Below are 26,679 nucleotides of genomic sequence, written 5' to 3' on the forward strand. Positions count from 1 at the left end.
TGAGGTTCTGCATGTTTTTTTGAAGAAAGCCTGCACTGAATAAGCAATAACAAAATCATTCAAGTGAGGAAAAATGTTAAGACACTAGTTTATGTGTAAAAACCAACTTTTGTATTCTGAGTGCATTGTGTAAATTTGCCATGCAGGAAACATAAGTGAAGCCATTTGGTTTTGTGGCATTGGTGTGGGCTGGCTAAGGGGGTGGGGGAGAAAGTTGAGGCATTGATAAAGTATGAGGCGAGCCAGATGGTTGCATTACACATCTTTTGTGTTCTTGTTTGCTTCTTAAAGCAGTTGCAGAATTTGGCCCTTGGCGATATTTTCTTCATGCTTGTATGTTCTGCTACGAATTTACTTTTGTCAGAGTCCTTTGAAAGAAAAGCCTTGCTCTTAAATTTTTTTTTTTTACTTACATTATAAACTTGTGAAGTCAACAGTGTGTTCATAAAAATATTTTTAAATGTTAAGTATGTTAGTAAATAATGAGATTAGCTCTTCTTTTTTCTTATCACAGTGACTTCAACCATGTTTTAATTCCATTCAGAGATTTTTGCAAAATTAGGAAGGTAGAATTGATGGCAGATGGGTGGATGCAGACAGTACAGCTACATTGTTATTCCAGTAGGAATGAGGTTTATCTGATGAGAGATTTTAACTTTTTCTCTTATAGCAGATTGTCAGGTTGTAGTTTACCTATTGTATTTTATCTGCAGGTCTGACTTGGTGATATTTAAGTTAAGTGGGAATGCTGTGGAGTTGGTTGGTGGGTTTTTGCCTTCGTGTTTGCTTGGCATTTATTACAACTGTTTTTCACACCATCATTGAAATTTATATTTATTTCCTACTGAAAGCAAATTGTATTTTGCAGTCACCAGTGGCAAGGAATATTTAAGATGTTCTAAATGTAAGTAAAGGATGATATTTTATCACTGAATGCTTTTAATAAGGAATTGCTTTGGAGCTCTTTTTCCCCATCATGATGGAATGCTTCAGAATAATTTAATGTCCTTTTCACAGTCCCAGTTTGTCAGTTTGTCTCTCTCTCTTTTTTTCTTTTCCTTCTGCTCAAACAAGAGAAGAGCACAAATGTAGGATCCTTGGGCGATGGTTTATTCTCCTGTTGTGCACAAATTTCCAGTTTTTAGTTGGAACCTGCGGTCCCCGATGAGAAAACAGGAAACTTAGAGTCCTAACCTTATTGAAATCTCTGCCTGGTTTAGTCATAAGTCTGAGGCAACTCCTTCCAATAATGAAGCCATTGTACGCATCATATCTGATCAGTTCTTGAAATGTTTTAGTAAGTCTATCTTACAACATTATAAGAAGATAATCAGCAGCCTTAGAAGGTCCCCATCTGGACCGTAGAGTTCTTTTACTGAAAGATGTTTTGCCTTTTTGAGATAGCTCTCGCGTTTCATCATCTGTTCCGCCGAGATGAAGTGCATATGAAAAGTCAGTGACTCTGAATCCATCTGTTGTTATTATTTTCCACTGATAATTGGCTTGAACAATGAAATGTCTGTGTCTGCAGCCTTTGAAACTGTACACCCTGTTTATTTTCTGGAGGTCTGACTGCAACTCCTCCCCCGTCCCCCATTTTCCCCTCTTCTTTTTCTCTCAAGCTTACAGTGAGTGGCACTGGTGTGAGGATGACATCTTTGACTCTGTGCATCAGTATGTGTCACTCAGCATCTGAAGCTTGCATACGGATCTTTGTCACAGTCCCTACGTCTGTGTTGTTTGCTCGGGGATCCAGCACTGTGGCGGCAAGGAGCTTAGCTGGGGCCACAGTGCATGGATCCCTTACCTGGACTATCATCTTTATTTCACTGTCCTCATTAAAATATTAATTTCGAGGACAGTATCTAATACCTATGGAATTAGATACTACCTATAATTGTATAATATATTCAGTTGCATCCAGGTTTGCACGATACAGAGCATTAATATTGGATTCCACTAACAGCATTTCCATTAGCTTGCTCAACCAGTATGAGATATAGATGAGCTGGGAAGCATAACTACCCGCCAGAACTGCCAAAACAGTCATTAGAAGCTCCATTGGGATGGACAAAGGCTTTTCTCACAGTGATATACTGATTAAATTTTGTTCTATGGTTTATTTGCATCAAGGTTAGATCACTATCGTCTATGAAAGTGGGTTATCTAACACCTGACTTGGAAGGTCATTTCAAGACAAAACAGGGAATGGAATAGCATCTTTAGTTTCCTTGGGACCTCCTCTTAAAGAACCTGTGTTTTATTTCAGGGGAGCTTTGGGAATTTTCAGATTTTCTCTTTGTGTTATACTGTAATATATGTTTAAGACTGGCTTTTTGGTTTGTGACACAATTTTTTAAAAAAACTTTTCGGTAATATTCTCTTCCTTTTGGGGCAGAATGATATAGCTAGGAAACAGCGTGGTATTAGTAAAATAAAACTCACTTTGAAAATAGAAAGCCACCTTGTTGTTTCCCTTAGCTGGCATAATTACGGTGCATCCTCTGAGGCTCTGAAAAATCTATGACCTACCCTTTTTTTTTGGTCCAATAATAATATAGATACATCCTATAGAACAGCAGTGTTAGATTTGCCCCCAAAGTCATATGTGGCATTAAAAGGAAATAGGCGAACATAATCTTATTTATGTCTCAATCGAAATCATTTAATACTGCAAAAGTTATTAAAAAATAATTAAGTTACTAAGACCAACATGTAGCTGGAACATGCATGCAGTCAGAGGTTAGAGGTGAGTGCGAGTTAACGCCGTAAGCTGAGAAAATGCAGTAGTGAATTCCTAGCGCCCGCATGTTTTTCCTCATGTTTAAATTCCTCGGTTCTAAGGACAAATTATGTTGAGGTATGGCATATTTTCTGCCAAAATGGAGAAAATTGTTGACTGTAATTATGTTATTTAATTGAAATTATAAGTGGTTGAGGCCACTCAGTTAAAAGCATTCTTTCTAATGTATGGGTAGTGTTTTTAAATGAGTGGTCATGGATTGATGACATTTGAAAGGCAGACGTTTGGGGTGTATTTTTGGAAGACTCAAATTATTTTTCTTAAATCATTAGTGAACTATAAAGAGTGTAAAGGGATACTTTTTCTTTTTTGGTTTTTTCTCTTTAATTAGATATGAATGAATATTGTATGTGAGAGTATATATGTGTATATGCCTGTACATATTTGTATATGTATGTATATATTTTATATATGAAAATATTTATACATAGATGAGACAGATTTTTCTGTAGGTACAGACTCAAAAGGATTGGTTTATAATGGGGCAAATCAGAGAAACAAGAGGTGTATTTCTGACCTTAAACTGTGGCTGAAAAATATGTTGATTGTTTAAACCTCTCTTGAATATTAGAGACCTAAATGCAAGCTACAGTAAAACTCCACTGCTGTGTCTTAAGCCAAGTTCTTTTTGGAGTAGCTGGAGATAAAATAACCCTGTATTCCCCCCACCCCACCCGACCCCAGTCCCATACCACCACCACCCCCAGGGGTGAGTTCTTAATTACTAATGAATGCAATTCATTTTAATTGTTATTATAGCAACAGAACATTTAACTGTCTCCTGTTTAGTCCTTGTCCCCTGGAACAGGCGGTGTCTCCTGTCAGAGAGAGGACAGGTAGAAGGCACAGCGGGCGTCTGATTGAGCCAGTTATTCATTTGCTGAGTGTTTGTGTTTATGCAAAGGGGCCTCTTCCTGCATATTTAATCTAGAGTAAGGCAGTGGCTTTTGTTGTGTTTAGCCCACATACCTTCAGTCCCTGCTCACACTGCCGCCAGCCTTGGAGTCCCGAGAGCCCACAGGCTTCCCAGTGCCTGCACTTTCTCCCTCACCAACTCTCAACTTTCTTCCGTTGTGTGAAAATTGCCTCTCCAGCCCCTTAAAGCTTCCCTTCTCCACCATGAACGGGTAAGTGTGTGCGAAGCCAAGGCTCATACTTTTGTTTCGTTTTCCAAATGTTGAGAGGCTACTTTGCCGCTTTTCTGATCCTGGTTCCTGGGCCGTTTGTCAGTTGTTGGCGGCGTTGAAATAGACAAGTACAGGTGCCTCCTAGGAAATGTGGCTGAAATGTTCGCCTGGCAGAGAGAGGCTCTTGGGAACTAAGTGGGGGGGGGGGGAGGGAGAGAGAGAGAGAGAACAGCTTTATTATTCTTTGTCCTAATCCTGTTTTGTAACTATCCTGAAGATAATGCTGCCATTGTTTGCTAAAAGCTTTCAAACAGTGTGCAAGACCGAACTGTAAGAAAGCAGTGAAACTCTGCCGCTGTATTGTCTATACCCGGGCCAGGGTCCTCCCCGAAGGTCTGTGCCGGAATAGGAAGGGTTTTCTTCAGTGGAAATCGAATCGGCTCTTCATTGATATTAATAGCACACTGGAGATGTTGGCCGTGCTGCTCAGAGAGGCGGTTGGGAGGGAAGGAAATCTGATCTTGCTGGGGGGAAGATGACAGCCTCTTGGCCCCACAGTGGAGGAGACATCCATCCAGGCTCAGCCTGCATAATGGCATCCTGGCTTAACTGTTTGCTCTAGGAATTTTAATCTTGAGCTGTTTGTTTTACTATCTGGGGTCTTGCTAGTTTTTGTTCCTGTACTGTCTTTAGAAAGCACGATATTCAGGGTCTCATCCAGTCTTTTTAAAAGTGAATTAAGAAAAAAAAAAAAAAAGAGGCATACACTGTGCCCTTTGATCATTCTGGGGAATGGTGGTAGAAATCGTGTGATAATTTCAAAAATAAATTGCCACAGTTAAGAAGGATGAGCCGTCTAAGGGAAGATACCTCTTATGTAGCTATTTCAGAGACTAGGAATTGTGTCCAGGGTTGGAAAGGAGTCTTCATTGCCAGTTAACTGTTGCCTCTGTCTGAGTAACTCTTTTCAACAGAAGAGTGTGCTGTTCCCCCGCAGGTTGGAAACTGAGAATTTAAATAAAATTTCATCAACCTTATTAAAATATGTAGGGACTTGGATCTTCATAGGTACAAATCAGTCTCGAGACTTAGAAACATTTATTAACAGTGAGGCTGCTGAAAGTTTTTAATAATAAAATTACAAATACCTTATCTAATTGTAAGTATATGACTTTTATGCTCTGTTTTTAAGGGGAAAAATACTTTTCTTAAATGAGGAAAAGTAACTCCGTCAGAGCACCTTCTGTGATTAGCGCTATTGTATTCTTAAATTTTGATTGATAGAGATAATAGTTTTCACTTAAAAATACAGACAGGTACTTTAACTTTCCATGACAATAGCTATTTGCATTTCTTTTATCTTTTTGTTTAACATTTGTGGGGGTTGGGACGGATTTGATTATTAACTCTTATTGCACACACTCAAGGTAAATCTAAAACAAAGGCTTTGTTAGAGCTTCAAAGAGAAAACAGCAAATATTGTTTTTAGGTTTCAACATTTAAAGCCTGCTAAAGGATACCTATAAAATATTTTCACATGACCATGACCAGGGTTTTACTTTCCTTTAAGGTAAGAGAGTGTTTTTTTCCAAATGAGATGGGCCAACGTGGAGTTGCTGGGGGGCTGCCAGCCTGAAGTCATTTCACGGGCAAGCCTCGCCAGGTTCGCCTGCGCCATGTGGCTTACTTCATATAGAGTAGTTTAGATTTTCTTAGGAGAATGGGCCCAAAAGTCAGTCCCTCTGATTTAGTTGAGGGTCCCAGATGGTGGGAAGAAAGGAAGCAAAATGTTCCTCCCAGCAATAGGAGGGGACAATGGGTAGTGATGGAGCCACAGTGGTAGATTTCTTTGACAGAGAGAAGAAAGGACGTGGTCCTTGTAAACCAGCAAACCTGGGTGATGGCCAAGGTCGCCTCTGGTCCCAGAGATCTCTACTACACAATAGTTTTCCTTTTCTTTCTTTTCTAATTTTCTTCCTTCCTTTCCCCCCTGGTTTACTCTCCCTGTTTTTCTCCCTTCTTCTCTTCCTTCATTTCTCACTTTTCTTTCCCTCTTTCTTTGCTCTTTATTTCTGTAAATTTGACTCAGTATTTGAAATATTTAAAGCAGGAGGGGGGTGCAGAAACACTTTGATGTTGTTTTCTAAGTGGATTTTCTTGTCTTGAGTGCAAAAAAATGAAGTGACCCTTGCGTTATCATTTTTCAGCTAGTCGAGTTTGTACTGAGATAGCTCTGTTATTCTAGGACATCTTTGAAAAGCAAGACAGAAAAGCCCACATGAGTTAAGATTTACGGGTTAAAGAGGCCAGTAATCTCTTGGAAATAGGCCCCTTGAAACTTTTCTGTTTTCTCAAATGAAGTACATGTCATTTCATGGGGATATCTGGAAGGATGGAAGGTTTGAAACATGCTTCTGTACTTCAAGGGGAGGTTGCTCTAGCCAGAGATGAAACTCCTAACTGCCGCCTTCGTCATGGGGCGGGAGCTGGTGTTCGTTATCCCTGCATCTCAGGGACACTGTCCCACAGTAGGTTCTCAACCGGCAGTCACTGGATTGAAGGTTGAAATGAAATACGGTGTCTGTCTTTCACAGTCTCTTGTATACTTGTACAAAATAAATACAATGCTGAAATCCTGATGCATATCATTTCCTTGAGCTTCCATGAAAGAAAAAGGAGAAATATTTTTAATGGGAAAACACAGAGCATGTGTTGTTCATTTAGCTTCCTGTGAAATAAAATCACACGTCCTTGTTTACCTGCACCTCTGTTCCAACGAGGCTCTACCAATTGGCAAAATCACATTTGTTAAATTAGGGGTCAGATATACTCATATAAATTATGAAATTGAAGCACTGTATTAAAAGGGGGTCTACAGAGTAAAATTCCTAATGGAGAATAGGGGAGAATTGGAGAGGTAGAGAAAGAAGAAGGTACATTAGTTTTCTAACCTAGCGATCTCAGCTGAAAAGTCATGTCTTGGTCAAGGTCTTTATGGTCATCAAACAACTTTAGGTAAATACATTACCGCATACAGTAGTTAAGAAACCACACTTTGAACAGTTTCTGGTGTCACAGGATCTTGCCTGTATGGAGAATGATGTGAAAAAAAATAAGTAATTTCTATTTACTGTATTCCTGGTTCACTTTTAAAAACCTAAAACTAATAGGGAACTTGAGAAAGAGGGGGAAAAGAAAAAAATGAAATTTATTTTTCTGACTCTTTTTTGAGAGGTGACAAGTGGGCTGGAGGGCAATATTTTTCTTTTATCTCTTTTTTTAATCTTAAAAGCATACTGAATAATTTTATTTTAGTTTTGGTGCTTGTGCTGCTGGTAAACATGGAGATATGTATTTGATATATTTAATAAGGTATAGTGTTTTTTTTTTTATAGCAGTTTTGGAAATGGAAGTTTTATGTTTTTGAAAAAATGAAATGCAGATTTTTCTCCTAGTTGTTGATTTCTGATTCTTCTAGGCTAGTAATGATACAGACTCAGGCCCCAGTACTACTCCCTAATTTTCTTGTCTGTTATATTGACATATTTCATTTAATTTAGCATGATGGCAAACAGCTGTTGAACTATTAATCTTTTCTCAGCGAAGTTGGAAAAATATCTTTTAGATTACTTTGCTATGTATACTAAAAACTAAAATCAACAGAAATAAATTAATGTGTGGTTAAATGTACATTATGTATTAACATTTTTGGAACTTCAAAATGGAGGAAAATAGGGTTTGTATTCCACTCCTAGTTTTTTTGTGTCTAAGTAAAAGTTAAATGTAGCCAAATTTATATTCCTTTAGTGATTACAAGATGGAGGGTCAATTGCATAATATTGTTATTATTAACTTTTGTCTCCTCTGGGGGAACGTTGCATATCTGTGAGGGGGAAGCAGCTTATACTTTTGCTCTGTGGTCACTTACCTATCTATGTAGATAGGCAAGTAGAGAAGCAGACTCAGTGCTTACCTGGAAATATTCTGCAGGTTTGAATACAACACTTGAGATAACTTTATTCCAAGTAGGCATTTTCAGCAGTTTTTAAAATTAAATTTTAATAAGGCACAGTTATTTACCAGGCCTATATAATCTTTGCAATGCAATCTTATCTGCATTGCAAAGTCTGATACTAGAGACTCAACTGCCAAACATGCAAAAATAGATGCAACTCAATAGACAAACATGAAAATTAGTTTAGAGTGCACACATTGGAGGACATCTCAAGTAAAAGGGAGAGAGAAGGGCATTCTTGCCTTGAATTGAGTATGGCCTGCCAGAGTTCACTTACTTTCCATTTAAGATCGGATGAGTGGTGGAGGTGGAAATTGCTCTTGTGGGAGATGGTCTCCTTGCCTCTTGTCTAATGAGCTCTTCTTATTGGCGTGGGGCGGGGCTGCTCTGTAGATCACAGCATTACCTCGAGGACTGGACCATCACTGCTTTCTCTCTCTCTCTCTCTTTTTATTTTAATCACCGTTTGCCCTGTAACCAAGTTCTCATCCCTGGAGAAACCAATCCCTGGTGACACACCTCAGCAGTAAAGCACACAATTTTCATTTTCAATTTGAATTGTTTTGTGTCAAAACAAAAAGATTTGGGGCAGGTTGCAAAATAGTAATTTCAAGTCCCAGAGCTTAGGGTTTTCCCCCACCCAAATGGTGAACATTTATGGTGAAAACCTCCAATTTCCTCTTACAGTAAACATGAAAATTATGATTTCACTCAGAGCCTGCATTTTTTCCCAGTCTTAATGGCAAGAATCTGCATACACTTGCTTGTGGAAATGTCATAAATTGGCCTCCGATCAATTCCTCAAAGATAGTACACACCAAAGTACCACTTTCAAATTTTTAGCCCTGGTGAAACAGGATTTAACTCTTCTCAGTGATGTTTGCCTTTCCACATTCAGGGCCAACAGCCGAGGGATGAGCAGAGATATATTCTGTATAAAATTTAAGCTACTTCATTACATATTGTTCTGAAGAGTAAGCAAAAGGATATTAACATTTCAGTAAAAGAATGGTATGACTTCACCATCTTAAAAAAAATTATATGAGCATTTGGTCAATTGATGTGGAATGAATCCTGTACCCTGTTGGTAACTTGATCTAAATTAATAAACAAATGTTTTTCTTTTTACTTGTGCCATATGTTGATCCCAGTTACATGGGCAGAAAGAGGCAGCTTGTAATGTTTCTTAAAGGATTATACGCTGTTTTGCATAAGGGAGTATGCAGATGCAGGAGTTAGATGTCTTCTGTGCTTTCTTTGTGTTTTAGGAAACTTGATTTGAATTGTTTATTTCATCTGACATGAACCGTTTTTATTGAACTAAGTAGATCTGGTAGAGATATTCTAAGTGAAAAACATTGTGAGAACAGCTTTCACCCACTGATGACCCCCCAAACCCCTCCCCAAGCTGAAAATTATGGTGCTTTTATTCATTTTGAAAGGTCCAGAATGGCATAAAGCATCTTGTCTGTAAGAACTAACTCACTTGCAAGGGTGGGTGGGGGGCGGGGGGCGGGTCTGTTTTAACAAAATTAGAGATGTTGTGAATGTTAACCAAACAGAGACAGGTTCAAGTAGCAGTCTGGTTTCCCAAAGCAAAGGCCTGTGACTCGCAGGTTATTCCACATAAAATAAATGGATAGACAACAAGATGAAACAAAGTTCATAAGCAAAAGGTGAAATGTTTCACCTTGACTTTTCCAACATTCAAGTTGTTGTTATTATCTTGAAGAGCTCAAAGGCACATGGTCCAGTAAGTGGAGGTCTTGGCACTGATTTTTATTAATTCTGAGTGTATTTTGCCATTAAATAGAATTGATGTGATTGAATAATCACTCATTCTTTCGTTGTTTATCTTGCATCTCTCCCAGGCAAATAGGTGGTTGCTGGTTTGTCTTGACATTCAGATTTTTGATATTCTCTTTTGTTTTCAGGGTAAGAAGTGACCTTTTGAGGTGACTATAACAGAAGATTGCTTTGCAGAAGCCAAAAAAGGTAAATGCAAATATAATTAGTGGAATTACGTTAAGGTCTCTATCTACTGCCTTCTCAGCATCTTAATTCAGTTCTTTTCAGATCTCCTAATTATCAAATTTGCATGTATTTATTTGTGTAAGTACATATGTAGCATATTTTTGGAGGCCTTTAAAGAAAAGATAGCTCTTAAGAAATGGTTCACATAATCACATTTTCCCCTCTAAATATTATCAAACTTTTCCCCTGTTTGTGGGAGTTAAACTTTTTTTTTTGGTAGTTGACTTCATAGTTTTGAAGTTAGAAAGGAATATTCACATCACAAAAGTGGTGATTCATAAAATTAACATGCTGCAAATAGGAGTAACGCATGTCAGTGTTTTGTGCTGAAGTGGTGTCATCCGATGGGTGTTCATCTGGCGGCTTTATAATCACCTTCTTTCAGAAATTAATAGTCAGGCACCATAGCAACGCGTCGTGTTGATGTAACTGCCGTGTGGCGTGGGGCATGTCCCTGTGATGTCAGTGCTCAGCTGCCTTGTTCTCTTGACCTTACTTGAAAATCAAATGAGTACTTGATTTTAAAATTAGAAGTTTTCAGAGAGACTAATGTAGGTTGATGAATTAAAGCTGAATTAAATTTTCTCAAACTCACTTTTGGGAGCAGGGGTAAAAAAAAAAACACTCTGGTTAAAATGGTTATGGAGGCTACATATTAGTATGGTTTGTTTTTTTTTTTTTTGATACCCGAAGTATCTCCCCATTGAAGGCAGGGGTCACCTCACTCAAGTTCATCTTACAGGTCATTTTCAAGTCTGATGTTTCTTAAGGAGCAAGCCTCTTCATTTATTTTTGAATCTTGTCCAATGGTATTTCCATTTGACTGAGTAGATTTGTGTCAATTTTAAAACAGGTTACTTGCCAGCCTGGTTGCACAAAGCCTTTGTTTAGATATTACCAACTTAAAGTTTATGAATTTGTAAGATACAGACTTCTTTACTCTTTAGTTGAGCAAGGTTTTTTGTGAAACTTTCATAATGTGAAGATTCTTAGATCAGTTTTGTTTTTAATCTTACTCAGGTCTTGGGGGTTCTAGAATGTATTATCAAAGTAGGAATTTATTTTTCTGGTTGCTTCTGGCGCATTTCATTTGGACTGAAAAGTCCAACCAGCTTGCCTCATTTCACCATCTTTGTTGTTTAAACCGTGTGGGAAGCACCTACTTGTCCTCCAAGGAGGATATAGTACGTTTCAGATGTCCCAGCATGGGAAGGGGTGATTCCAACCAGTAATTAAGGTTATCAAGTCGTACCTAGAGTGCTTTTCGGCAAAGCACTTCCCAGGTTCCCAATCTTCATCTGTTTCAGTGATCTGCAACTTTTTTCTGCAAAGGGTCATCCAGTCACTATTTCCTGTTTTGCGGGCTGTTTTATCTGTGCCTCAGCGGCTGAGTTGCATGTACATTGTGTACTGTCTCTGTGATCCCTACAGGATCTCAGTTCAGAGTGTTGCTCGTTCAAATCCATGCCAGGTGCTGAACTCATTTCATGCTGGTAGCAAAAGTTTCTCATGAAACTAAAGATTAAAGCTGGAAAAGTGGTTGAAAATAGAAAATATTTAGCTTGAAAGTTGAGTTATCCCTACAGCTCCAAAAATGGACTTAATTAGTAGGTTTTCATTGTTTTATTTGGATTTATGTATTCAGATAAATTTACAATTTATCTGTAAACATAAATTATTCTTCTCTTGACTTATGTCTTTATGATGAATATGCTTACACCCATAACATGAAAATGTCTGAATTTGGATAGAATAATTTTTCCCAATTTCATGATATTGTTAAAGATATTGTGAGTCAAGGGCATGTTTAGGGGAAAAGAAAGTTTCCAGGAATGTGTCATTACTGTTGACTAAGAGAGGTAGTCCACAGGGAGAAAAAATGCTTCTTTGTAAGTACCATCAGGAACAAGGTATATTATGGTATATGCTATCCTGCAAGTCAGGAACCCCTTGTCAAATTTCAAGACCGTAGAAAAATTCTGTCGTTCTGTTGTCTTCTTTCATAAAACAAAGGAAACTGAACAACACATTCATCTAATTATTCTTTTTGTCTTGATAGCTTGGAATCTCAGAGTAAGCATTTTTGCTTAATGTTAGTAGTTCTTTCCTAACAACTTCAAATTTTTGTTGTTGATACTTTTTTTTAAGTCAACTTCATCTTTCCTGTTCCCAATTAACATTTTATTATTTAACTGTTTTTCTTCAACAGTATAAGTTCGGTTTGTGTTTGAGTTCATTTTCCATTATATTTTCTTAGAATTAAGTTACATAGACAATAATAAGCTGTGTGTACTTTTTTACCTTTTATCAGGCTCATGGATCCTTCAAAAACTAATCCTTATATATATAAAGGGGAAAAAAAGATTTGTTACAATATAAACTCTTTAAGGACAGAATGCTTAGTATTTCTTCCCAGTGAATAGACCTTAAACAGAGAGACCACGCTCTTTAGTGATGGTGATGATCACGAAACCAGCACCATCTTCTACATTACACAGAGGATGTAGATTTCAGATGCCAGGAGTTCCTCAGTCACTGCCATGCTCAAATTTGGAATCTGGGAATCATTAACAGTCAGCATAAATACAAGTAAATGCGCCTACCGTGATACTCTGGAAACAACTGGTTATATGCAGGAAAGCAGCCAGGCAAATTCTGAAAACCAAATGAAGCCTTTTTTCACAGTGAGATTCAGAGTCTGAAGGATCATGAATAACCTTCATCCCACTTGGTAGTGATTTAACAGCTTCTTCTAAAGAGATTTGAGCGCTTTACAAAATGAATCTGGTTGCTGTCATTCCTAAAAGGTAGCTGGTAATTATTACAATCCCCACTTTACAAACTGGGAAACTAATCACATTGAATTAGTAACTTATCCAAAGTCATATAAAATGTCAAGACTGGAGCTAAAAAGACAACTTGCTCTGGTCACAATTATATTGTTGTTATTCTGTCATGGCTGCCTTGGTTTGGTGGTTTAATATAGATATCTATGTCTTTTTTTCCCTGCTTCCCCTAAACATTCACAATTCAGCCATATAGATTTTTGCCAAAACTTAAAATCCAATTTGTGAAATTCATTGTTTTTGATTCAGTTCTGATTAGCACTGGGAATAATTGATGATAATTACAAAGCCTGTATAGGTGACAATTAAATGGTTATTTTTAAACATTGGTCATCTTAAAGCTTCATATTTTGTGTTGGTTCAGTTTTACAGTCAACTTGTTGATGAGAAAGTTAAAAAAAAATAAATTTTAAATTTAAATATATTTAAAATTTTAAATATATTTATTGGTTCTTCTGAAAGTGTATATATTTAACGCGATTTAAAAGTTTACTTAATGACAACAATATTCTGAGTTAAATCTGTTCAAAATGACCTCTTTATAACATTCAGCATCTGACTTATTTGCCTGTTCAGGAAGTTTTTATAAAAGATGCTGGAAAAGAGTGTTTTCATTGAGCTACCAGCTGACCACACTGGCTGAAATGACTAGTCAGTCAGTTTCGTTAGGCAGTAAACTCCATTTTACCTCCCCTTCACCCTCAGCCTACCCATGCCTGGCTTGTAACACTCAGGGTAAAGACGAGGCCGATATAAAGACTCCTGCATACAATGGCTTAAATCAAATAGAAGTTTACTTCCCTGTCTCATCTAATAATCTGGCCAGTCTAGCTTGACTGGATGGGTTCTTTCTCTTTTGTGCTTCCCTCCTTTGGCCCTTTGTCCTTATCTATATAGTTGAAATACAGTGAAGTCCACGGCAAGCAATTTTCTTTGAAGCAAAAGATTTAAAAATTGCACACGTCACATCCATTGACATTTAATTGATTAGACTGTGATCATTTCACAAGAAGCTGCAGTGGCTGTTGGGGAATGCCTCTAGCTTGGTAGCCAGGGGCTTGGGAGAATTGGAGAACAGATGTAAGGGGACATTTAGCACTCCAGCAACTTGATTGGCTGAATTGTCCCAACCCAATATTGCATTCATTCCTTCATTCATTCATTCATATATAATATAGATGTATATACTACATGTGCTATACATCAGTTATTGCTGCAGGTATTTATATATGACTGTGTGCCAGATGCTAGGATCATAGCACTACATGAGAAGGATACCATCTCTGTCCTCCTAGAGTTTATGTAGCAAACGCGGGGACAGACATTATGCATGATGATGATGATGCCAAGTGTTCAAAAGGGCAGGTATTTGGTGGTTATGAGAAAGTGTTCTCTAACAGGGAGATCAGGGTGTCAGAGATTTATGTATTTTACCATGATCTGAAAGCTATGCTAGACTAATTTGATTTTCTTGTATGTTTCATGCCAGTATTGTGGTGATTGTTATCAAGCCTGTTAATTTTTTGTTAATAGCTTTATTGAGATATAATTCATACACATTTGAAATGAACTGTTCAATGGTTTTTAGTATCTTCAGAGTTTGCACCTATCATCACAATCTAGTTTTGAAACAATTTCATCACCCTGGAAAGAGATCCCCATACCCATTAGCAGTTACTCCCCTCAACCCAACCCCTGGCAACAACAAATACAAATACCACCCGTAGAGTTTTGCCTCTTCTGGACATCTTATGTAAATGGAATCATACAATATGTGGTCTTTTGTGACTAACTCCTTTCCCATAGCATAATGTTTTCAAAGTTCATCCAAAGCATTTAAATTTTTAACTTTCTTACAATCTCAGAGTTATATGAGTTCTTACTCCTAAATCCAACAAAATGGTGCCCTGAAATATTCTCCCAAGGGATGAAATTGGGAGAAAATTACTCTTTTCATGTTGTTTGTATTTCCATAGAAATAGACTTGGCCTCCCAACAGTTAAACTTCAGAATTTAAATGTTTGCATTTTAAGTTAGCTGTTTTTAAACATTGTTAACCATAATGCTAAACTAAGTAACTCTGTAAACAAGAGCTGTCTCTCTTGAATGTTCGCTTCAAAGAAAAAAATTTTAAATATTGATTTCCAGACAAATATGCTCAATAGAGTTCGTTTTCAAGCAGAAGTCACTTGTTGAAATGTACATGAAGGCATGTTTTGTAGTAAAGACAATATTTGCAACAGTTATCAAGTAGCCATATTTTGCACAGTGAAAAAAATAAATAACAAATGGTTTTAGTCATCTTTTTTAAATGATGTTTTGCCTGTTTCATCTGTCAAGGGCACAAATATCCAAACTGTCCACCTTGAGCATCTTCGGAAGAAGTTATCAGCTTAGTTGAAAACGTAACAACTTAACAGAGATGTAGGAGGTATTATCTTTCTTTGGCAATTCAAACATCTCAGAGAAAATATGAAGCTCAAAAATGTACAAAAACAAAACTCTCTTTAAGGTAGCGCAAATATGATAACCTTGACTGCATACTTTGTAGTATCTAGTAACATCCAGGACCTTGAAGGAGTGAATGGTATACCAATGGTAGAATCCTTGAGCCTGTTTTAAAAGTTGACACCTTCTGCCCAGGGCTGAGTTTGGATTTGAAATTTGATGTTATCTCTTAAAAAGTCTGTTGGTGAGTAGGACTTTTTGTAAGTGGCAAGTGAAATGACTCATTTAAGTTTGCACTGCTCTGTCCTTGATCTGAACTGGTACTTCCATGGCCTTCGCATGTACTGAGAGTGAGGGGAGAGGAAAATGAAAAGCCTGACGTCTGCATGCTCCGTTTAGGCACACTCTTTGTGAAGTGTGACGATCATGCCGATTTTCCCTTGAATCTTGTATATTAGCAGGCGTATGGTGTATAATTAAAGGTAATTAGATGTTTTGTTAATTATCTGACAGTGGAGTGAGTTACTTAAAAATATTTATTTTAATTAAAATCTTGCATCATTGGATAGACTGTGATGATTTCAGTTTATAGATTGGCATGGATCTTTACTTCCTCACTTTTTCCTCCAGGCCTCTTTTTTTCTGGAAGTCAGTATCTCTTTCAAAGGATTGTGAGCAGCCCTTGGAGACCAAAGGAAGTGTCCTAAACCATTCATTACAGGTGACATTCTTTAAAGTTTATTTAGAGCAGTGATTTTCAAAGAGCATATTGGGACCCATTTGTGAGTTAGGTAATCAATTCACTGGACTATGCCCAAGAATTTAAATGATAAATAGGATAAGTATACAAAGAGCAGAGAAAAAATGCAGTAGGCTAGATCTACACTGTCCAATATTGAAACCACTGGCCACATGTAGCTACTGAGCCCTTGAAATGTGGTTAGCCCAAACTTATGTGCTATAAACTTAAAATCCACAAAGCCTTTCGAAGAATTTGTATGGAACAAAGAATGTGAACTATTTGAATAATTCTTTTTTATTGATTATACATTAAAATGAGCATAGTTTGTATATGTTGAATTAAGTAAAATATTAAAATTAATTTCAAGGTTTCTTTTTACTTTTCCCATGTGGTTACAATTACATATGTGACAGGCATTGCATTTCTGTTGGGCAGTTTTGCTCAAGCCAGTGGGAATAGAGCAGTGAGTGACACAGCGACAAGGCCTCTGCTTGTGGCTCTAGGGGGTGTGGACAGGTAGGGAAACCTAAGAAGTAAATATGAGGTGATAGGTGTGGTGAAGAAAATATAGGTGGTAAGGGAGGTCAAATTGCCGGAGAGAAGGAGTTGCAATTGTAAATAGCCAGGATAAGTCTAACTGAAGCACAGGCATTTGAGCCAAGAAGGCATGTTCTAAAAAAGAGTAAGTCGGCCACTGTGGCAAAATGAAGTCTTCCAAGGGAAAGGGTAGTAGCGGACAAGGCCAGAAATAACATGGCCAGACCTAGTAGGGCATTAAGGCTCATTGGACTCTAAGTCTCTTAGTGAAGTAGAGAGCCATGAATGGACTTTGAGATGAGACAGGATTTGACTCACATTTTAAATGGATCACTCTGGAAGTTGTTTTGAAAGTAAATAGTGGGTGGGTGAGGGGAGCGGCAGGGAAATGTGTTAGGAATCCACTGTGATAATCTCAGTGAGATCTGATAGCCAGGATGAGGATGGCAGTAGAAGTGGTGGGAATTTGTGAAATCTTAACACATGTAGTTTGATATTTAAATTTTGAACTTATCTAGGAAGAATCCAAGGAAGTCCTGGTAAAATAGATGTGAAGTTTGAAAACAGTTACATAATGGATGACTCCCAAGACCAAGATTTTTGTCTTAAGTGATGGGGTAGGATCAACTGATGGATTGCTTGTAGTAATTAAGAAAGAAGTCAGAAGACTGAGGACTCTCGGTTTAAGCAACTGCTGAAAGGATGGGGCTGCCATTAAGAGAAACAGGGAAGCCTGTGGGGTGAGGGTTGATGGTATGAAAGGAAGCAGTTCTTTAATTTCACTTGTTAAAGATGGTAAGGTGGACTTCATTCAGGACCATCGCGGTAGGTGTAGGGAATACTGCAGTGAGATTTTACAGGAGGGGGAAGACGTTGAGCTCACCTCTGTATACAGCATGGGCAAGTGAGAATTTATAGCCAAAGAGTTAGGGGGCGGCAAGGGGTCAGTAGCTGAAAAGTTTCTGGAAAGAAAACATCAGGAGTAAGGGGGGAATTCTGGGTCAACTGCTCTAACAAGATTCTTGCTAAAGATAAACTAGGGTGACCCAACATCTCCTGGGGGATGGTGGAGAGTGAGGAACCCTATCAGATCTCTAATCCAGTGGTTTGGATATTAAATATGCATAAAAGGCAGGGGTAAAAGGAGATGTGTACTTAAATCTTGAACTTAAAATGTAGTCTTTAATCATCTAAAGTACCTCAGAGCTTGGTGTGGTTAACCTGGTCTCTAGATTAGTAAAGTACTAGGAGGTGCACATGAGTCTATTACCTTTACCTTATACTAATATAGGTAGTCTTTGATGGGTTCGTCCGTCTTTCAAATTAACTAAGAGCATCAAAGATTCTGGCTCATTCAAAAATTCGGAAACAGTTGAACATTTTCAAGATTTCTAGGCTGATCCCAAATCTTCGAGCATCTAGGAAATTATAGGTAAAATAATGAAAAACATATATTTTCTCTGTTTAGATACTAACCACCATTAAGGTGGTATTGGGTGAGGTAAGAATATCCCCTCTTTGTGGAAGATGATAAATGTACTTCTCAATTTGTTTTCATTATAAAATGACATTGAAAGAAATTAGAAGAGCCTGAAAATATAGGAAGAAGAATTTCACTGGTGAACTCATCTAAATAGTTCAGCATTTTATCTCCATCCTGCAGTGTTTTGTATGTACAGATTTGTTTATATGTACTTGTACTGTATATACAATTTTGTTTCCTGCTCTTACCCTTAAAGTATCATGAGTATTTTCCCAAGTTATCACTGTTACCAGTTTAGTCGCTCAGTCATGTCTGACTCTTTGCGACCCCATGGACTACAGCACTCCAGGCTTCCCTGTCCATCACTGACTCTCAGAGCAGATATATCCTGGAATAGATCTATCACTGTTATATCTCAGTCTTATTTTTAGGGTACCTTGGTGACTTCCACTGTTGTGTTATCTGTTCCTGCAATGATGGGTCTTCTGATTGCCTCCAGTTACTGATGATGGCCAGTATGCCTATGTAGGATGTCTCAAGAGCTCAGTATCTTGAATTAGTCTTATAAATATGATAGTGGAACTACAGGTTATTACTCAGTTTCTCCCTCTACTTTTAAGTAATATTAACATTAATCTGAGGCACATGAAATGAGCCCCTAGCATCGACTACATGTGTTTTCCATAATGTGCATTTTGCATTAACTTTGATTTCAACATTTCTGGTCTTTAAGTTGCTCGACATTTTTCTTTTCTGATCTGAATCATCTCTTGGTATTTTTTCACTTTAGCACCTTGATTTGCAGCATGGGAGCAGGGAACTTTGCATTCTTTCCAGGGGCAGCCATTCATCCTCTCGTTGTTGTGTTATCCCAAACATCATTCCTTCTCTCTTCCCAGAACAGCCATGAATTTACTTGGTCTGGATTTGTATCTCCAAAATTTGTTTCAGTTGAGTTTTGGTCCAGGTTACCCAGGAAAACTCAAATGTCTTGACAGCTTTTAAAGTATTAAAGTTTTAAGTTTTCTTGCATGCCAGACCTTAGCAGTATTGTCGTTAATTGTTTAGGCAACACATATTTATGGAGTTCCTGGGAGACTGACTGTGTTTGAAATTGAGCTGTGTATCTCTGTCCTTTGTGGCCATTCCCCTGTCTAGTCCTTAGATTTGTTGCCTCAGAGAGAACCAAGAAACGTTAGCCTTCTCTAGTCCGTTCTTTATACGTTATTGGAGATGAAACTAAGACTCAGAGAAGGAAAAAGATGTTCCCCCATCAACCGTGTAATTGTAACTGACTATATTGGGAGTCCTTGTCTCTTTTAATATACCTCTTTCTCCCCTTTATGATATAATATCAAAAGCAAGTGGAAATATTAAAACTTCATTGTTAAAAAGTTCACTGTTAAAAAAAAAAAAAGAGACTTGATGAAAACCAAAATGTACTTTTTTATATGGATGGCCCCTTCTTAAATTTCATTTCCAATGCATTTTCCTTTTTCCAGCTATGGTAAGGGAAATTAACACCATTTACAGATGTTTAAGAACATGAAATATGAAAAGGATCATCTAAATACGTTCATTTCAGAAAATGTCCACTTTTCATTTTCTCTTACTCCTTCATTTTCTCCTCCCCTGCTGCTCAGGCTTCTAAATCTTCTCCTCCTTCCACTTCTCCTTCCCCTTCCTCCTCATCCTTCTTTCTTTTCTTCTGGAGACTTTCTTCTCTTCCTCCTTATTCCTTCTCCCCTCTTCCTCTCTCTCCCTCTCTGTGTCCTTTATTTTTATACAAGGATATTTAATGAGTATGTGTGTAATGTTGAAATGTTTCTGCCAGTTGACAATACTGGGAATTTTTTAAATAGTTGAGTATTTTACATAGCCTGAGAATTTAGATGTCTGCTGCATCTCTATCTGACTGGTTCAGCCCAGTGAGCCACTCCCATGTGACATGTGTTTTTCCAAAGATTGAGACACAACAAAGAACAGTAAGATGTGTTGGTCATTGTTTTTGAGGTTCACACTGTATAACTGATTGGAACTGCTTAGCACTGAAATCTTGTTCCCCCTAGTTCCGAAATGGGGTTGACATCCTCTCTTTATTTTCTTAAGTAGGATAAAAATACATAAAGACCAATGTAGAATTGTCATCTGGAAGGGTCCTATCACTTCATTAGTTTAATTCTCATAATGTTAGTAGTAATAGAACATAGAATAGACACTTCTTATGAGCTTCATTTTTTTCTTTTTTCTTTTTTCTGATTACAAGTATAAAAACCAACTCACTATAGGGAATTGTAGAAAAGTTGACCTAATAAAAAAGTAAAAGTAATCTAGAATCCTGACCCTGGGAATAACATATAGTTTCTTTTTTTTTCATTTGATGTACACATATTTAACATAACTGCAGTCATACAGTATATAGAATTGTGTGTTTTTTTAAGTTTAGCATTACATGGTAAATGTTTTCCCATGTCATGAAGACATTTTAAATGACTGCATACTAATCATTTTTTTGTATATAACACAATTTAATTCTTCTTCAGTGTTGAGTGTGGGAGTTGTTTCCAGTTTTTCTGTAATATGTTACAGTGGGCATATATGTGCACAAATATTAATCAGTTTCCATTTCTTTAGATATAGTCTACAGGGGGAAATTTCTTTAGATATATTCAATAGGCGGAAACTCCTAGAAGAGAAGTTTTGGAATTGTTACAAATTTTCTATATATGCTGTCATCGTACGTTTCAAAATGCACCAATTTATTCTTCTGCTGATACTGAATGAGAATGTTTATTTCACTGCAATTTTGCCAACACTGAGTTTTAGTATTTTTTGTTATTGTCGTTTAAGTTGTAGAAGAAAAAAGTGTACCTCATTTTTTCTCTTGTTCAATTCTATTGCTGCAAATGAAGTCTACAAGTTTTGTTTCTTGAGACTCTGTATATTTCTTCTTTTAAATTTTCATAGTTTGGGAAGCAGTCAGGGTTTGTAGGAGTGGGGATGGGGAATCCAAGGTGCTGGGCAGCTAGAGAAGGGATCCTGTCATTGGAATGTTACTTGACCATTGGTTCTTATGCCAGAATGTACAGAGTATGTTGTAGCTTAGATCTGAGTGTAAGATACTGTAAGGCCAGACCATTGGCATTCTGATGCTCCTGAAATTCCATGGAGAGATCTGGGGCTCACAAGCTTTTCAAAAACTTTGATGCTTTGAGTGTATTCCTTTATTCAGTAAATAATTATTGAGTGCTTACTTACTCCTCGTGGTATTGGGGGCAGCAGGGAATATTTGGTAAACCAAAAAAGAAAACTTCTTCTGTGAAAGAGGTGGATATACCTCACTGCTTAATGGTGAGCACGAATTAACAGATCTGTATAAAGAACTTAGCACAGTAAGAGCAACTAGCTGCTGCTCATCTTACTGTTTCTGCTAATGCTCTGTTATCATCAGCATCTCAAATTAAAAACCAGAAGACAGTGTTCAGCCAGATCCTAGCTCCAGCTCGCTCAGCACACCTGGGATAGTAGGGCCTGTGTTCCCCAGCCCGTGAAGCTTCTGTCCATTTCTTTGAGTCCCTTTGCTCAGTAAGCTAGTATCACCCAGGTGCTTGGTTCCAGAAGTTTCCAGAGAAGCATGGCTGTGTCCGACTGAACAGTCAGATTCTGGAGACAGCCTCGTGGGCTTCAGGGAGCCCCTCCCATTTCACGCAGTTCAGTAGGAACATTGCTGACAGCTGAGCTCCAGAAGGGAGTGGGGCGGGCACTGGCAGTTACACGCCCCCCGACCCCAGGTGTTAGGCTATAAGCCCAACGAGCTGATTCTCCTCAACGCTGAATCTACAGATTAAAAATAAATACACAGACACACACACATACATGCACTCTTCCTCCTCAAGACTGCCCGCACTCAGGGCTGGTGGAGGACAGGCAGGCCCCAGGCCAGGACCACTCTGGGCCCTCCCCAGGGGGCTTTCCCCACTGCCCAGAATGCCCTTGGAACCTGTGCTCCTGTCTGTGCTTGCTCAGTCACTGTCATCATCAGTTCACAACACGACCAGTTTTAAATGGAAAAAAATAAACATTTCTGATGCTGAAGTGAGGAAGTGGTAGCTCTTTGTTTCAGACCAGTATGTCCCCCGACTCTCACCCCCAAGAAGCGCGGTTTGGGAGAGGCTGTGTCTGACTTAAGATGTGTCCATTCTGGGGCCTGTTTCTGACTTGCTCGCTCATAGGTCCCCACAGGGGACAGTGAAAGGCCCATCTCTTAGGTGTGCTGTGAAGATCACAGAAAGAACCATTGAGTTAAGTGTTCCTTTTTCGAGTTCTGCACTTAGGCCCTGTCCTGCAACTTTTCAGCTTTGTGATGTTGAGAAATACCAGATCTTTCCAAGCCTTTTTTCCCCCTTCCTTATCTAAAAAAAATAGGGACTAAACTAGTACCTCCCTTGTTGAGGTAGGTGGAAGATAAACTGAGTTACTGCAAGTCACAAGTTCTTAGAGCAATGCTTGGTATATAGCAAGTGTTCTGTAATGTCAGCTTGTTTTACTGTGAGCATAGCACATGGAATGTAGTAGTAGGTTGTTAAGGATGTTAATAATTTTTCTCTAGATTAATTTTAAAACTAATGAAAACGTTTTTAGATGTCTGTTTTTATCAGGGAGCCTAGTGGAAGTAGGAGTGAAATAGGCTTCCTAAACCCTTCCCTTGATCCCAAAGAGAAAAGAAAAACAAAATATTTAAGGTCCTTCTTAGAAGGAAATGGTTTCTGCAAGTTTCAGGATAGCAGTGTAAAAATCACCTTCCCCTTCTTCTCATCTCACAGGTGAGGAATGGGGCTATTCGGAGGGATCCACCCAGCTGATTTCTGTAGGTTTTGAAGCTGCCTCTTAGCTACACTGCAGCTTCCATCTAAGTGCTACAGCTTTCTAAGTCCAGGCCATGGACACCCAGATGCTCCTGAGTTCACATGGAGAGATCTGGGACCCACAAGCTTTTTGAAACCTAAACTGTGTGACCAAAATAGTGTGAAAAGATTTTCCAGGGCTGTGCTGAGATTCATTGTCCCAGGCGTGATATTATTGTAGACTTTAAATATGGAGACTGCATTAAAGGAGCCTTAGGCTCGTGTCCCTAGCATTTCACACTGAGGAACCTGTGTAGACACTGCCCTGAGTGTTCTCTGTGTCAGTGACCAGTGAGAAAGAGGGAAGGGAGACAGGGAAAACGGTGGGCAGGGCAGGGACCAGGGATTCTTGTCTACCTGGGAGAAAGTGAACTTTCCAACTACTTAGATGTGGGAGTGGAGGGTTGGCTGTTTGGAATACACTTGGCTGGAATGACCTTGACCCTGCTAGGGCGTGCATGCGCGCGCGTGCATGCGTGTGTGCGCGCGCGCGCGCGCGCGTGTGTGTGTGTGTGTGTGTGTGTGTGTGTGTAGACCTGCACACAGGGGAGATGGTGGCAAGCCCTTTCCCTGAAAACTCCAGAATCCATCATTTTTAGCACGGATGTGGGAGGTTACCCCAAGGGCTGCCTTGTGTTCATGACACCTGACGAGTCGTTCTCTCTGTTCCTTCAAACTTCGTACAGCTTGATTTTTCTGCACTTGTACATGGTACTTCTCATAAAAACAAAGAGTAATAAAAACCAAACTGAGAAAGTAAACATTACTGCATATTCACCCCAACCCCTGCCCCAGGATCAGGGCCTGGGCCACTTTGGAGACAGACTTTCTGAACATCTTGCTCTTTCCCTGTTTGTTACTAAACGTGCCTGTGCTGTCCAGTATGGTAACCAGTTCCCACCAGCAGGTCTGGAGCAGTGAAATATAGCTAGTGTGAATTGACACATGCTGAAAGTATCGTAGCCACACTAGATGTTGGAAAATGAGACTGTAAAATATCTCTTAAGTTTAGATATTTCTTACATGTTGAAATGATAGTATTTGGATATAATGGATTGAATAAAATATACTATTAAAATTAATTTGCTCCCTTTTACTTATGAAAGGTACCTACTAGAAATTTTAAATTACTTTTATGGCTCACAAATTATACTCCTCTCTGGTAGTTGGGGGCAGGCACATGATAGTTTTAATAAAATAATGCTACATTTTCCATACTTTTTTAAAATATAAAAATATGTTGTCAATATCTTTCTGTAGAAATTGACATATGGCAGCATTATTATCGATATATCATAGTTGATTTAACCTGTCCCACTTTGTTGAATGTATAGATTTGTACACAGTAGTGCTGGTGATCAAGCTTGTATATTCATTTTTGCAAGCCCATCTGATTATTTCCTTAGTATAGGGTTTCACAACTAGAGAATTGTGGACATTTTGGTCTGGATCCTTCTTTATTGTGGAAGACTTTGTTGTATATTGTGGGATGTTTATCTGCTTTCCTGGGCTCCACTCACTAGATGTCAGCATCACATCTGTCCCTGTTTGTACCCCCTTCCTACCCCCATTCGTGACAACCAGAAGCATTCCTAGACATTGCTGTGTGTCCCCTGTGAGGCAAAACCACCCCTGTTGAGAAGCACTGACACAAAGCAAAGTACCAGAATGGGAAAGGCTAGATTGAAAAGTATATATATTTAAATTTTAGATAGATTGATAGACATTGATATATACTGAAAATGTTATATCTGTTTTCTTAGAAGAATAGTATCAGTTTATACATCTATCAAGAGTAACAGTGATCCTCATTAAATGCCTGGAAGACATTTAAGAAAGAAGAGCCGTGTATTTGTTAATTTCTTTGTTGGCAGTTTGTTTAATCAGCTTTGTTTAACGGCCTTCCTGAGATGAGCTCTTGGAAGGACCGTGATGGAGGCAGTCTAGGTGTTTTTTGTTGGAGACCAGCTTGGCAATGAGATTCTGTGGCCCGTTATAGCTTGGCTTAGCATAATGTACAGGGCTTCTGTGCTCTTAAAGGGATCGAAGGTGGCACAAGGTCAGAGAGAAAGTCTCCTGTTACTTTGCAGTTTAGGACTTTCCCTTATAGTGAGAAATGGGAATAATAGTAAATGATGTAATAGTCATAGCTAATTATTGAATATTCGCTACATGTCAGGTGCTGGGCTAAGTGTTGTTACATGTAATTTTATTTAAACTTCAGAAAAACCTGGCTTTTAGGTAAATGCTACTGTTTTCACCAGATGAAGGAAGATAGCCATAGAGAGATGGCCAGCCATCAATCTGGCGTGCCACAGGTCACAACCTCACTATGTGGTGTGGCCAGGATGTGAAGTAGGCAGTCCAGGTGACCATACTATTCATTTATTCACTCTTCCAACACATATTTGAGCTTACCCTATGTGCCAACACAGTGTTTTTTTTTGTTGAGTTTATAGGAGTGAGCCAAAAACAACACAGTTGCAGCCTCATGCAGACTAATGGGGGCTGATAAAAACTATTCTGATGAGGACTAAGAAATGGAGGTACGTGACGCTTTGAGAGTCTACATTTGAAGGACTTGCCCTTGTCAGGAAGTTCAGGGAGGGCTTCCAGGAGAAATAATGGTTAAAATGAGGTCTGGAGAAAGAGCAAAAGGGTGGAGGTTAATGGGGAGCCAAAGAAAAGAAACATCATGTCCCGTGTGTCGAGGTGGACTGTGGTATGTGGAAGGATCTGGCCATGTGGAGAAAGTGTAGCCTGAACATGCAGCCAAGGATGCAGGCTACAGGCAGAACATCCACGGATCTGTGCTTTCAAAAGCAATTTTGTTTGCTTGTGTTTGTAGTGTGGGGTATGGGAGATGGGGTGGGGTGGGATTAGAGGGATGGAGAACATGGTCACATTTGTGTTTTGGGAAGATCACTCTGTGATGTGTTAAGAACGCCTAGGGGCAGCGGGCAGGAGATACGGGAAACAAGAAGGTGTGCAGTTACTGATTCTCAACAAATAGTGAGCATTTCTGCTTCACTTACTTAAGGATGCATCACAGACTCACCTGAAACTGGCTTAAGCAGCATCCATTGGTGCAGGATACTTCCGTTTGGGCAGGGGTTGTTGTTGTCATTGTTCAGTTGCTCAGTCATGTCCAACTCTTTGCGACCCCGTGAACTGCAGCACACAGGCTTTCTGTCCTTCACCATCTCCCAGAGCTTGCTCAAACTCATGTCCATTGAGTCAGTGATGCCATCCAACCATCTCGTCCTCTGTTGTCCCCTTCTCCTCCTGCCTTCAATCTTCCCCAGTATCAGAGTCTTTTCTACTGAGTCAGCTCTTTGCATCAGGTGGCCAGAGTATTGGAGCTTCGAGTTCAGCATCAGTGCTTCCAATGAATATTCAGGACCGATTTCCTTCTCCTCTGTAGGGCTTAGCAGGGGTGGTTTTTCTCTGCTCTGCATGGTGCTGACTCAGGAGTGTATTCACCTGGGAGCTTAGCTTTGCCTGGAACATTCAGCATGGCTTCATGTCTGCACTTGACACTTGGCCCTGGCCATGACTTGGCTCTCAGGTTGACCGTGCCATCATGATAGACTTAGCATGAAATAGGACATTGCCAGGTTTCTCAAGGTCTAGGCCCAGACCTGGCATGGCACTAGTCACTCCTTTGCATTTGCCAAAGCGCTGCCAGTCCACACTCAAGGAGACGAGGAAAAGATTCCATGCTCTTGATGGGCATGTGC

At 38.9% G+C, this 26,679-nt stretch overlaps 1 protein-coding gene across 39 annotated transcripts in view; it reads left to right on the forward strand.

Moving 5' to 3' along the window:
• The window catches only part of FOXP1 (forkhead box P1), a 618,285-nt gene that overhangs the window by 278,229 nt on the left and 313,377 nt on the right, over positions 1-26,679 (forward strand). For 20 of the 39 annotated variants that reach the window (XM_081528323.1, XM_081528322.1, XM_081528340.1 and 17 more), the window contains one exon: positions 9,880-9,940. The gene's annotated coding sequence lies outside the window, so the exon portion shown is untranslated. Of the gene's footprint in view, positions 1-3,752; positions 3,931-9,879; positions 9,941-15,903; positions 15,995-26,679 lie in introns of those variants that run through there. The other 19 variants (XM_081528351.1, XM_081528327.1, XM_081528350.1 and 16 more) reach the window with 3 other exon arrangements.

This window comes from Giraffa tippelskirchi, chromosome 9, assembly GCF_054371585.1.
Source record: "Giraffa tippelskirchi isolate mGirTip1 chromosome 9, T2T-mGirTip1v1.2.pri, whole genome shotgun sequence".
NCBI lineage: Eukaryota > Metazoa > Chordata > Mammalia > Artiodactyla > Giraffidae > Giraffa > Giraffa tippelskirchi.